The sequence below is a fragment of the Narcine bancroftii genome, chromosome 9 (genome assembly GCF_036971445.1).
Source record: "Narcine bancroftii isolate sNarBan1 chromosome 9, sNarBan1.hap1, whole genome shotgun sequence".
NCBI classification, from domain to species: domain Eukaryota; kingdom Metazoa; phylum Chordata; class Chondrichthyes; order Torpediniformes; family Narcinidae; genus Narcine; species Narcine bancroftii.
Window position 1 is genome coordinate 72,031,604 of NC_091477.1, and position 15,185 is coordinate 72,046,788.

A 15,185-nucleotide genomic window follows, 5' to 3' on the forward strand; every position below is an offset into this window, starting at 1 on the left:
CTTCCTCTTCTTTAAGACTTCAAAACTTATGTCTTGGTAAAAAAATATTTTTTGTCCCATATATTCCAATGGCTTATTATCTTCTCTTACTTTATTCCTTGTCCACTCCAGTATATTTTCTTTTGTCATATATCTTAAAAATTTTACTAAGATAGATCTTGGTTTTTGATGTGACTGCGGTTTCGGTACTAGTGCTCTGTGTGCCCTTTCTATTTCTGTTTCTTCATGTAATTCTGTCGTTCCCAAAACCTTCGGGATCATCCTTTTATAAATTCCTCAAGTCTGCGCCTTCTTCATCCTCCTTCAGGCCCACTATTTTTATGTTTTTTCACCTACTATAGTTTTCTAAAATATGAATTTTCTGAGATAACTCTTGTGACTCTTTAATTTTTTTGTCACTTTCTTCCAATTTTTCTTTTAAATTATTTTCTTCCAATTCTACAGCAATTTCCTGCTCCTCCACATTTTCTACTCTTTTCCCTATTTCTGTCATAACCAGTTCCAAACTTTGCATTTTATCTTCTGCTCTTTTCATTTTTCTTTTAATTGCACTAAATTCTAATGATAACCATTCTTTTAATGATCTCATTTGTTCTTCAAAAAAGACTTTATTTATATTTTGTCCATCTGTTTTACCTTCTATTTCCCTATGAAGATCTTGGTCTTCTTCCTCCTCTTCTTCTGTATCTGGACCTGTGTTTGTGTCTTCTTCTTCTTTTCTTTGTATCTGTATCTCTACTGTTTTTCCTGATGAATTACTTCTGTGTCTTTGTCGGGCCTCCTCTTGCTGGGCTTCTTGCTGTTAGTCTTCCTTTTGCGGGCTGTCTGTCTGTCTGACCTCCTGCTGTTGATCCTCTTGTTGTCGGTCATCCTGCTGTCCCAGTTCTCCCTCGTCTGGCTCCTCGCTTCTTTCCTTGCCATTGTTTTTATCCTCCAGCTGAGTGCCCTGATGCTGGACATCCCTCAGCTGGTTGTTTTGTAACTGCCCACTCCTTGGCTGAGCCCCCCTCCTGCCAGTGTTCACTTTTCCCTTTGATTGCGCAGTTACACACTTTTGTTAGGCTCCGAGAGCCATTTTTGGAGTCCACCGGTCAGGAGGTCGTGACTTCACAGAGCACTCACCAACCTCAGAGATCGGCTGCTCTACACTACTGCAGCTCCCTGCTCCTTCGTCCAGGTAAGGCCTTCTTTTTTGTTCTCCATTGATGTTTCTTCTTTTTTCCCCGTTGTTCTTACTTTCTCTTTCTTGGGTGCCATCTTCTTGATCTTCTCTGTAACTTTATCTTCTATTTCTTGAGTTTTGTATTCATTGAGTTTGTCTTTTCCAAACTTTTTTCCTGGAGAGGGCTGGTTCAACCCGACTGGCCACTACTCCATCACGTGACTTCCCCAGAGATTGCTTCGGTGATAACATTCACTCCGTCCACATCAATGACAGGGATCTCGCAGTAGCCAACCATTTCAATTCTGCGCTCCACTCCTGTGCTAACATGTCTGTTCATGGTCTCATGCACTACCAAACCAAGGCCACCCATATATTGGAGGAGCAATATCTATTTTTCCATATGGGCACTCACCATCCCAATGGCATTAACATTGACCTCTCCGGTTTCTGCTAGACCAATCTCTATTCTCCCTAGCCTTCTAGTTATCTACCCCCTTCCCTCCATTCACAGAGGTATCTCCCCTTGTTTTCTCTTGTGGCCTTCCTTCCTTATTCACCTATTACCTCTTGCCTGTGGGTCGATGCTCCTCCTCCTGCCCCCTCCCTACCATTTTATTCAGGCACCTGCTCATACCTTGCTCATACCTTGATGAAGGGCTCAAGTCCGAAACAGTGGTTATGTATCTTTATCTTTTTGACCTACACTGTTTCACCTGCTGAGTTTCTCCAGCATTGTGTTTTTGCTTCAATCACTGTGTTTGCAAACGTTTATCTTTCACCCTCATGTAATGTGGTTGGATGTGTACCTGATGAGCTGTGATCCATATATCGAGAGTCAACAGGAGGTGGAGAGGATGTCCCTCATCAAAGAATCTAGAATTGGGCATCACTGTTCATCCATTTAAGTTGAATATGTTCCTCTTTTCTCTTTCAGAGCATTCTGAATCTTTGATACATTTTTCTTCAAAGGGCAGTTAAAACAGAGTCTGAATATTTTTCAAGACAGAGCAGATACATTTTTAATGAACAAAGGCATGAAATGTTATCATGAATTCAGAATTGAGGTTACACCCAGATCAACTATGAACTTTTGAAAGCGTATAGAAGGCTAGAAGGCCTTCATTGCTCCAAATTTGTACGTTTATATTGCATTTAAATACCATCTGGAAAAGTCTGTGTGCACTGTATATTGCAAAAGCCACTGGCCCTGACTTCTCAAATTCAAGTTTATTATTACCATTCAATTGTATAAGTACAACTGGATGAATCAGCGTTCTTCGGTCTGCGGTATAAAATCATGCAAACACATATATAGACATAGCACAAATATTTACAAACAATTTATATGCAGTACATATTCAAAAATAAATAGATATGTTATTTAAATAACAGAGTTTTGGAGGGATTGTATGAGAAATTCATTGGTCATTCAGCAGACTGCCTGCCCATGGGAAGAGCTGTTTCTCAGCCTGGTGGTTCTGGCTCTGATACTCCTGTATCTCTCCCAACGGGAGTAGCTAGAAGATGCTGTGTGAAGGATGGTGGAGTACTTTAATGATTTTTCAAGCCCTCTTCAGACAACAATCCCAATAGATCATGTTGATGGGGGGGAGGGACACTCCAGTGATCCTCTCTGCTGTTCTTATGGACCTATGGATTGACCTCCGATCCAATGCTCTACAGAAACTATATCACAGTGATGCAGCCAACCAGGATGCTCTTAACAGAGCTCCTGTAGAAAGATGAGAGGATAGTGGCCAGTTGCCTTGTCCTCTTCAGTTTTCTCAGCAAGTGCAGTCACTGTTGTGCCTTCCTGACAAGTGAGGAGATGTTGCGCATCCAGGATAGGTCACTACTTAAGTGAACTCCACTACAGTTATTAATGTGTAGTGGAGGGTGGTCGTCTTTGTCCTCCTGAAGTCCACAATAATCTTCTTTGTCTTGACAACATTGAGACTCATTGTTATTCTTGCACCATAACATGAGATTTTCCACCTCTTTGAAGTGCAATTTGTGACCGAGATCAACCACACGAAGCAGAGTGAAGGTTAAATGCAGGCTTTAATAGAGTTTTGACCTCTGTGCAACCCCAGGTCAGAAGGAGGAGGATGAGCTCCAATTGGCTTTGTATACAGGCTCGTCAAGTGGTGGCCCCTGGTGACCTAGTGGTGTAATGGCATATCACCACATTCACCCCCCATTAAAGGAATTTGGCCACTCCCCCCCCCCACCCCCGGCAAGTTCATAAGTCCAGGATCTGGCGGGCTTTCCTTATTATCTTGGACCTTCGGGGTACTGGGGCAGGGGGTCCTGACGTTGGGTGGTTAAGGGTGCAGGGCTGCTTGTCGGCTGCAGAGTAGGGGTATGCAGAGTGGATGAAGAGCTTTCCGGACGGGTATCGGCTGTTGGGGGCGTATCGATTGGCAGTTCATTTTGGGGTGATATGATGGTTGGTTGTCCTGGTGTCTGCTGTCTGTCTTGCTGGTCTGGTCTGTCGGGGTCTATTGGGTCTGTGATCCTTCCTCGTAGTACATGATACTGGCTGGCCTGATGTCCCTGATGGCTACTGAATCTTTCCGTTCGTCCCTGAATGCGACGACCGCGTAGTGGGGGTTCGTGTGCCTCAACTCTACTGGCTCCATCAGCGGGTCCATTTTGTGGGGCCTGCAGTGCTTCCGGAGGAGCACCAGTCCCAGTGTCATCAACCATCTAGGCAGCACCATGCCCATCGCGGCTTTCCTTGAAAGTGAAAACAAGCAGTCATGTGGAGTCATGTTTGTGGCAGTACACAACAGTGAGCATATCGAATGTAAAGCCTCCGGTAACACGTCCTGCCATCTTGCTATGGGTAGGTCAACAGTACTGTTTTCCAAATAGTGGTATTTTCCCTTTCCACTTGCCCATTACTCCTGGGGTTGTAGCTTGTAGTGCGGATTGTGGTGATACCTTGTCCCTTAGGTACTGCTGGACTTCTGCACTCATGAATGCAGCACCCCTTTATTACTGTGGTTGCCGATACATCGGGGCATGGAATTGCGAAAGGGAAGCGGGAGTATTCATCCATGGCATTACGGAAGTAGACATTCCTGTCGTAGGAGGGGAGCGGGTCTTTAAGTCGAGGCTGAGGCATTCAAAGGGTCTGATGGCTTTTATCAATGTAGCCCTGCCTGGCCGGTAGAACTGCGGTTTGCATTCTGTACAGATGGGACAGCCCTTGTTTATTGTCCTTACCTCCTTCACCGAGAATGGGAGATTGTGAGTCCTTATGAAATGGAACAATCTAGCAACCTCCGGGTGGCCCAGCTCATTGTTCAAGCTCTGCAGCCGGGATGTGTGATTGAGAGCCACGTAGATGCCCCAGGACAGCGCATCTGGGGGCTCATTGAGCTTCCTGGACCAGTATAGAATGTTGTAATTGTACGTGGACAGTTCTATCCTCCAGCACAAAATTTAGTCATTTTTAAAAATTTACCCCTGTTCTGGTTGTCAAACATGAATGCCACAGATAATTGGTCCGTGACCAGAGTGAAGCGCTTGCAAACCAGGTGCTTCTGTCCCTCTCGCAGTCCTCGGTCATTGGGCGAGTCCCTCTCTCCGCCACGGCTTTGGTCCTACGGCTCCCTGCCTGGTCCGTACTGAGCTGCACGTGCGTGGGGGACATCTCCATTTTCAGATCCTTAGATCTGGTTTTGGTGGAGTCGGGAGTGTGGGCGAGGACAGGAGTAGCTTCCATCCCGGATATAAATTATTCTATTAAATTGTGACCGACATCAACCACACGAAGCCAAGTGAAGGTTAAATGCAGTTTTAATAGAGTGATATATACAGCTAGGTCTTGCCTCTGTGTGAGCCCAGGTCAGAAGGAAGAGCATAAGCTCCGATTGGTTTTATATACAGGGTTGTCCGGTGGTGGCCCCTGGTGACCTAGTGGTGTAATGCCATTTGACTGCACAACTAATCGTTGTTGTTGATGAGCCTAATTACTGTCATGTTATCTGCAAATTATTACTCTGTTGGAGCTGGATCTGGCGATGGTACCTAACGTTCTGCTACCGACCCAGACAGACTGTGGTCTTTGCATTAGGAAGTCCAGAATCCAATTATTATACACTGAGCTGAAGTTAATGAACAGCAGCTTGGCATATGAGGCCAGGTGCATCAGAATGGAGTGGAGGGACAAGGATATAGCATCATCAGTAGAACGGTTCTGACTCTAGGCAAATTGAAATGGGTCCGGTGTCTCTGGGAGGGGTCCTTTGATATATTCCATTACCAGACGCTCAAAGCATTTGATAACAGTGCCATGGGTGGAAATCATTGAGGCCTGCTACTGTCGACCTCTTTGATACCAGGATGATATGGTTGCCTTGAAACCCATGGAGATGATGGACTGCTGCAGTGACATGTTAAAGATGTCTATAAGGACCTCCATCAGTTGGTCTGCTCAGTCCTTCAGTACCCAACCAGGTATGTTGTCTGGTCCCTTTGCCATGTGTGGGTTCACCTTAGATAGGTTCTTCTCACCTCAGCATCAGCTTGTTCTTCTTGTCAAACTGTGCATAGATGTTCAATCTGCCTGTAATGGAGGCATGAGGCATTGTTCTCTTTGACTCGCAAGGTCATCTTGCAGTCTGTTATAACTTTGATCCTTTACTGCTTGTGCCTCGTGTCATTAGTGTCCCGCAGCTGTCTATGGATTTGCTGTGCATACCCTCACTTTGCTTTCCAGATTACATGGGAGAGTTTAGCTCTTGCTGGTCTTAGTGCCATCTTGAGCCCTGTCCTGAAGGCAGCACCATGAACTCTGAGAAGTGCCCAGACCTCTGCATCCAACCATGGTTTCTGGTTAGCCCTGGTTGTGAAGCATTTGATCTTGGTGACATCCTCAATACACTTTCTGATGTAGCCAGTCACTGAGCTTGTGTACTCCTCTATGTTTATATGACTATTGTAGGTGGCTGCCTCCCTGAAACAGCTCCAGCCTGTGGTCTCAAATCAGTACTGCAGCACCTCTGTGGCACCCCTTGGCCATATCCTGATCTCTGTGAATTGGCTTAATTCATTTTGCCAGCGGTCTATATGCTGGTGTTATCAGGACTGATATGTGATCCGAGTATCCAAGGTGGGGGCAAGGGGCAGCCTCATACCCACCAGAGAAGTTAGTGTATATCCAATTCAGGGTGTTCTCCCTCTGGTGGCGAAGTTGACATGCTGTTGGAAGAACTGCTTTCAGATTGGCATTGTTGAAGTAACAGCTACAATAATGGCACTATCAGGGTGGGTGGGATGTCTTGGTTTCGCAAATAGCACCATAAAGCTCTTTCATTGCAACACACTCATTAGCCAAAGTCAGAACGTAGACTGCAGCAATCAGCGTGGCTGAGAATGCCCTGAGCAGGTAGAAGAGTCTGCATTTCACCAGGAGGTACTCTTCCTCTGTTGAGCAGAAGGTCTTCACATCAGAGACATTTGTGCATCAGTTCTCATTGATGTAAATGCTCAACCTCTTCCTTGAGACTTGCCACAAGCAGCAACAGCTGCCCTGAAGGAGATAAGGCCATCTAGTTCGATTGGTGATATGTTGAAGACATTTTCTAGAAATATCTATGTGCTCACCATCCACTGGAGTGTACATTCAAGTTTATCTGACTGTACCTATAAATCTAGATGTGACAGTGTTTCTCCAAACCATGATGCACACACATAATACATAATTCTATAATAAAACAATCCAAATCCATTTGACCAATTATTGACTCATCAGTAAAGTGATTGAAGAAGTCACTGAATATGTTATACAATAGCCTTTACCAGTAATCTTTTAACTAATTCTGTTTGTGTTCTGCCAGATCCTAATGAACCATGTTGCACCACCTCCAACATGGTACATCCTTCCTCAAGTAAGGAGACCAGAATTGCAGATGCAGACTCACCAGTATTTTGTACAGTTGCAGTATAACTCCCTGCTTAAATACTATCCCTCTAGCAATGAAGGCCAACATTCCATTTTCCTTATTGATGGCCTGTTGCTCCTACAAACCAACCTTACGCGATTCATGTATAAGCACTCTGCTTCTGCACGTCAGCAGGCTGTAATCGCTTTCCATTTAAATAATATTCTGATCTTCCATTTTTCCTTCCAAAGTGGATAACCTCACATTTGCCAACATTGTACTCCATCTGCCATGTACCTATCGACATCTCTCTGCAAATACTCCATAAATGTAGACACATTACACTCTGTCCCCTCTTCCAGATCATTTATGTATACCGTAAACAGCTGTGGGCCCAGCATCGACCCCTTTGGCACCCCACACACAATCGAATGCTAACCAGAAAACCCCCTCTGTACCTCAATTTTCTGCTTTTTATTGATTAGCCCAGTGGTTCTCAACCTTTTTCGTTCCACTCACATACCACTATAAGTATTGCCTATGCCATAGGTGCTCTGTGATTAGTAAGGGATTGCTTAAAGTGGTATATGGGTGGAAAGAAAAAAGTTTGAAAACCACTGTTTTAATCGTACCTAATTGACTCGTTATGTGCACAATTTCATAACTCCAAAGGTAATGGGCCAATGACAATTTTTCTCAAGCAAAGTATTTCAGTAACAATTGGGTCTAGAGCAGTGATTCTCAACCTTCCCTTCCCAGTCACAATCCCTTACTAATTACAGAACATCAATGGCATAGGGAATACTTATAGTGGTATGTGAGTGGAAAGAAAAAGGTTAAGAAGCACTGGTCTATCCATGCTAATACATCACCCCCAACTCCATGCATCCTTATCTTCTGTACGAATGTGGCACCTTATTGAATTCTCTGGAAATCCAGGTAAATAATGTCCACCTGCTCCCCTCCATCTATCACACTTATTACAGTATATCCTCAAATAACTCCAGAAAATTTGTCAAACAGGACCTGCCTTTGTTGAAATCCTGTGACCATGGGATCTGGAAACAAGATGGCGGTGCCTATAATTGGCAGCTGCCACAAGGGGTTGCAGACTCCAGGGAAGCAGAGGACTAGCAAAGGGCAGCAGAAAACAGGGAGCCACTCCCAGTCTGAAAAGGAGAAGCAGAGGAGATGACTCGCAGATGGTGACTGCAGAGGCAGACTGGTGGGAGGTTCTGCAACTGAGGGACCCACACAGGTGGGGCTGCTGGTGACTCAAGGCAAGGAACCCACGCAGGCTGTGGGCTGCTGGATACTGTGGTCAAGGGACTCACATCAGGCTGCGGGCTACTGGAAACTGCTTCAAAACTGGCTGAAGGGGTACCAGGTATCTGAACCAGGATGCAAGAGGCTGCTGAGGGCATTGAAGGGTACCTAATGGTATCGGAGGTTTGAACCCAGAGCTTGGGTTGCCAATAGTTTAGACTGGACTCTGTGTAGCTGCGAGAGAGCTGGAGGAAAATCCACGGATACTCAGTGACTCTGGGGGGGGGGGGGGGGGAACTCTCTTTTGTTTCTCTTTCTCTGACTGTAAGAGGCACTTAAGGCAATTTCTGCCGATGGCAAATCTGTCTGCCTCACACAAACAGAAGCAATTTCATGTAATATGACTCTGTTTTTATTACATGACAATAAATTGAATCTTGAATCTTGAATCCATGCTGCGTCTTTCCTGATTGATCCATTTCACTCCAGATGTCTCGCTATTTCTTCTTTAATGATAGCTTCAAGCATTTTCCCAACTACTGAAGTTAAACTAACTGGCCGATAGTTCCCTGCCTTTTACCTAAATCCTTTTTTGAATAGTGGCATGACATTCACTGTCTTCCAATCCACCAGGACCTGCCCATAGACCAGAGAATTTTAGTAAATTATCTCCAAAGCCTTGAGTGTAACTTCTGCCATTTCTTTCAGTACCCTGGGATGCATTCCATCAGGACCAGGGGATTTATCTATCTTTAGACACTCATGTTCTCTGAGTACAACCTTTTTTGTGATGGCTATTACATTCAGGTCCTCACCTCCAATCACATCCATTACATCTAGGTCCTCACTTCCAATCACATCCATAACATCTGTCTTTGACATGTTCGACAGGTCCTCCACTGGGAATACCGACACAAAAGAGTTATTCAAGTCTCAGCCATTTCCTCATCTTCCAGGAGTCCAACCTTCACTTTATCCACATTTTTGTGGTTTATATAATTATAATTTTTTTAGTCATTTTTAATATTTTTTGCTGATCTTTTCTCATAGTTTGCCTTCCCTTTCTTTATTGCTTGCTTCTTGGTTCTTTGTTGCTTTTTAAAGATTTCCTAATCTTCTAGTTTTCCACTGCTCTTGGCGACTTTGAAAGCACATTGTATATGATGCCATGTATGTACTCTAACAATAAAGTTAAACTTGAATTTGAGACTGATTTCTGATTAGGAAAGGACTCAGGTATTACAGAGAGAAGGCAGGAGAATGGGGCTGAAAAAGAGAGTAAATAGGCCAAGATGTAATGATGTAATACCACAGCTATGGGATGGTCTATTCTGTCTCACTGCCAGTGAATACATCTGCAACCTTCTCCTTAACCAGATTCCTCCCTAGGCCTAACCCAGCCTCACTCCATTCATCCACCCTTCATTCCCTAGCCGACCGTCCTTTAGACCACTCCTCTCTCAGGCCCGCTAGTCCAGTCCTCACTCTCTTCCAGAGACCAGTGGCAACACAGACAGGCCCAGGGACCTGTGAGAGTGAAGGCTGCCCACCCAGACTGGACCTATACACGCCCAGGACACTCCAAATATAGGGAGATTGATGATAAAAGTTAAGGAATAAACTGGACCCCAATGCATTCCACCCCCAGTAAATTTATTTACCTGATAACACCATCAGCCATGTCTGACGAATCAAATGAACCACTCCTGTCAGTTCCATTGGCCCTGCCCACTGCCTTGGGGTCATGCCTGCCCCTTCAATATCGCACACATTATTAGACCTGTGGCTGTATGAGGGCACTAAATGCCACAGTGTGCTGAGGTTCTACCTGTCCCTGGTGTTGGGAAGGATGGGCCTGGGACCATTGTTATGCAATGTCCCAGTCAGCTGAACTTTGCCACACCACCTATCCTTGGTGGAAAGGTTTTTCCAGACCAATACCTTTGACTACCAGTGTGGAACGTCCTATATTCACTGAGAGATGAGTACTCGATGAACACATCGATAGTCTGAAGCAGACTATCCATGTCATCTTGCAGAATGTCTCATTTCCAGTTCTTATAAACAAGCACCAGGACTTGGCCTGACTGGTTTTGAGACATCCCGGTCGGAACATTCCTGTACAACTGGAACATCACCCACAACGCGCATTGTCTCTGAGATGATTGTGTTGAAGAGGAGATAGTCACCAAACTCTCTGCTGAATTCAGATTAGGTAAGAGTAAGTGGAAAAGCTTATAAGGGTCCCCATTAAGGTTTATTCCCAGCAACAGCATGACCGAGAACTTGCTGATCTACAGGCTGTTCCCGAGGACACACACAGAGTCAGATATCCAGAACTGCTGGAAGATCAATTGGATGAAAGATGCACTTTGGTTTGCCTGAAACCTGATGGTCTTCATCACGGTGTTGACGGTGAGGGAATGCTGCCAACTGGCACATTCCCGGCTGCAGGAGTATGTGCTGAGAGATGCAGTGAGGCTTGACGCAGTTGTTACAAGCCCAGAGAACCCCAAAACCCAGCAGCAATAGATAATCACCACGACAAATAGTTACTTAAACAAAAGTTGCTTTTAATTATCTTTAGACATGAAAATAGAATCACACTTTAACTTATCTCTATTAACTTACTTAACCTAACTTAACCCCTTTCTAAATCTAAGTGCATGTGTAAGTAATGTGTGTATAAGTTCAGAAAAGTTCTTTGGTTCAATCTCACTTCTCATTCCTCCAAGTTCACTGGTTGCTGGCAATTCTTATACTGCACATAGAATTTAACATTTATAAAGTCCACCAGGCTGTGGTACTTGAAAGGTAAATGGTTACCGTTCAGGAAGGTTCTTGTCAGTTTTCAGAGAGATCTGTTGTTCCTTTTTAATCAGCCACTTCAATGTCCTGCCGACGAAACCTGCCTTCTCAGGGTTCTCCAGACAGATGATAACCTCTTTTTTTCAGGTCACCACAGAGCTCCCTTCTGTTTCTCCTATTCCAAGCGAAACATTAGACAGCCAGTCCTTTCCTTTTGCATAAACCACAAGGGCTTTGACCAGGCTGTCTTACAAACACTTTGGTCAAGCTTGCCAGCTTGTACAGTCCCAGCTACCTCTGCTGGCTGTAACACTGTAGAAGTGGTCTGTGTGTGTGTGTGTGTCTTTCTCTCTCTCTCTCACACACGCACACACAGAGTAAAGCCTGTTTGACTCTCTCCGCCTGCAAATCCACATGACCCTCCACAACAGCAAGCTCTCTTCCAGACAGCAGCGGCTCCGACATGCTCTTTCATCTGTCGCCTTTTGTAAACAACAATCCATTAGTGAAGTCTCTTGAGCACTACCCAAAAGCCTTGGAGCCGATACGTTTACCATGGGGCAGAGCTCCAGCACTTTAAATAGGATCTGCCTGAAAGTGTCAGCATGTGACCCCACTCCAACAAACCTTTCCCCATTTATCTCCCCCCAAACATCTCCACATACACTCTGTCACACAGCCAATGCGAGGGTGTTGTGGGGAAGGACCACAGTCTCGAGTCCTTCCACGATCAGGCACTGAGGGGCCGAGACCGAGGGCAAGCCCCTGAGAGAGGAAAGCGGAGGGGGTGGAGAAACGACAAGATGCCGCAGTGATGGTAATGGTGCAAACAGAAATGGATGGACAGTGATGGAAATGAATGGACACGAAACTAAGGGTGGGAAGAACCGTTGTACGGTTTTCCCTTTGATTAAAAAAATTGTGAATAAAGTTTATATCTGGTATTAAAAAAAAGTTCACTGGCTGCGCTTACTCCTTTACTCTGTGCCGGCCCTGCCTGTCACTCGGAATCGAAGCCAGTCCGTACACCTTGGCGCTGTCCCGCTTCTCTGTCATATCACCATCCCCGCCCACTCCTTTCATCATAGCCGTCCCCGCCTCTCCAACGTCGGACAAATAATTGCCCGCCCCTCCAACGTCAATCACACAATGGCTACGCCCACGTGAAGTTGTCAGTCATTCAACTGTGCCTATGGATAGCGGCTTCTCCCCTGCAGTCGCCGCTGTCAATCACCTTTTACAATTAGATACGGACCTCACTCATCCTCCATCAGTTCTGGTGTTGGGGAGGGGGATACCAGGAACCAACACCCAACAGCTAAATATTATATTGTGAATTTGAACTGATTCAGTTAGGAGAAATAGCAGAATGCAGGTGTGCATTGATGGAAGTATTGGTGTTTGATCTCTGAGGCAGCACCCACTCCTCTTCCAGCAGTAAATGCCCAGCAATGCACATTGTGCACCACACACACTACAAATCACAATTTCAGTGGCAGCACAACATACCAGGGGTGGCCATATGTGGTTCTTTGACAGGTAATATGCGGCTTGCAGGGAGGTGTCGGCAGCGGGTAAGGTTGCTGTCAGTGGATCACCAGCTGTCTGTCAACTGCCTGCCCGCTGTTAGGCACCTGAAAGCTGCTAGCCACTTTGCCTTGTTCTTTTCAGGTGCCATGGGGAAATGTTTGGTGTGTAGACTTGATTAGAAAAAAATCTTTGGTAAAATTGCTCACTTTGAAACAATGCTTCTTCACTATCTGCAGTGTATCACCATTTTGCAAATGGATGTTTTGCAAGACAAGGATTGGAAAATACTTCCCCCAACTAAACTGTACCGGGGTGGACAACCTCCTGCGCCAGCCACCTCAGCCCTGTAGTCCTGCGCCAGCCGGGGGGGCTGTCAGGCAGCGGGGAGTTGAGTCGCCGGCTGATTGTCATCAGTCCGCCCCCTGCTAGGCACCTGAATGCGGCTCTTATGTTAAGCAAGTTTGGCCACCCCTGCAATATACTGTATCAAGTAACAAAATACATATTATAGATGATGGAAAGTTGAAAATAATGATGTTTTGCTAGTGGAGCTGCTGCCTCATAGCTCCGGTGATGTTAAATTTAGATATACAGCACGATAACAGGGGCTTCAAAACCAAATCGCCGAATCGAACCTACAACCCCCATACATTTTTGTAGAGGAAACCAAAGCAGACTCAGGGAGAACGTACTGACAAATAGCAGTGTCCTTCCAGAGAGCAGCAGATTCAAATCCACTGTAATAGCATTGCGCTAACCGCTACGCTAACTATGCCATTCTGAGTTCAATGTTGACCTCTGGTGCTGGCTGTATAGAACGTGAAAGTTCTCCCTACACCCACCTCTCAACAGGTAAATAAAATATCCCTATTGTGTGGATGGGTGGTGACACAGTTAGCCACTGTTACAGAGTCAGCAATCCTGGTTCGAATCCAGCGCTGTCTGAAAGGACAGCATGTGACCCTTATGTTCTCCCCTTATCTGCGGTGGATTCCTCCCATCCTTCAAAATGTAGGGGGCTTGTAGGTCAATTGGGCTGCATGGGCCAGTTATATGTACATATAAATTATAAAAGATTAAAATATGGGAAAAATGACAAGAGAATAAAATGGAATTAATATAGTATTGGTGTAATTGGGAGCTTAATGGCAAGTGTGTGCTGATGGGCTGTTTCTATGCTGCATAACTATATAACACAAAAGCCTGGGGAGAATTTTTTTTGCATGATTTCATTCATTATGGATTACAGCTTTTTTACTGCTGTCACATTAATTGATGAAACTTGAATTAATCCTCCATATTTATTATTTGGTAGAGGTCAAGGAGCTACTTTGTTTGGCTCAACCAGGTAGCCAAAAATTAAAGCATAGTATAAAAATAACTAAATGAGTATGTGCCACTGAGTGAACAGCCTTTGCAGCTGGAACTTGGGCAAGCCCTAAAAGCAAAGACCATTGATCAAAGTGATCCACAAGCATCTATTGCCCCATGTTCAAGCAGCCAAGAATATCAGGAAATTAATGCGGCAGATGGGAAAGACCTAACCCTCTCAAACTTTCTATCTGTTAATTAGCAGCAATGTCCTGGTGTATTGTGAAAATTGCTGGCTGTTGCATTAATCAGAGGTTATGAATTTTGTATTTTGCCATTTGTAAGAACTGGCATTTTGACAACAGTTTTGTCTCAACACAGTGGCACAACTAGTAAAACATTTTTCTCACAGCAATGGAATGCCCCAGATGAACCTAACACCCCTGCCAATTGTGGCAAGGTAGGCCTTCTTTCAAAGGCTACAAAGCAAAGGTGGGAGGAATTTCAGGCAGCAACACATTCCACCCTGATGAGCTCAATGTATTCTCCACTAACTTTGAACTTAAGGTCAGCTGCCTGACAGTCTCACACACACTTGTACCAAAGTCACCATCACTGGGTCAGATTGGCCTTCCTGGGAGTGAAACCACAAAGAGCAAATTGTCCAGGTGGAGTCCATGGGTATATCCTGAGAGCTTGCATAAAGCGCCCACCAGGAGCACCCACAAACTAAAGCATTATACAGTTTCTATCCTATACTTGGCATACAACTTACTGTAACACTGCACCCTGCACTTTTGGCTCTATCAGTGTTGTAGTACAAACAAGTTGACTTGCCTGGATTGCATGCAAGGTTTTCACTGTTATCTTAGTACACGTGACAATAAACATTTCAGTTCAAATTCAATCCTAATCCCAGGTGCTGTTTGTATAGAGTCTACATTCTTGCTTTGACTGCATGGGCTTCCTTGTGCATTCCAAAGATGTGCAGGTTGGTAAGCAAATTGGCATCAGAAAATTGCTCTTAGTGTGTAGATAAGTGTTGGAATCTAGGAAGAAGCCAATAATAATGTGGGGAGAATAGTGGTTGATGGTCAATCCAGGTGTGGGCTGAAGGGCCTGCTTCCTCTGTATCTCTCTATCAACTATGCAATGACTCTTTATGATGAGATTCTGCTAATAGTTATTGGAGAATTAACAAGGGAACTTTC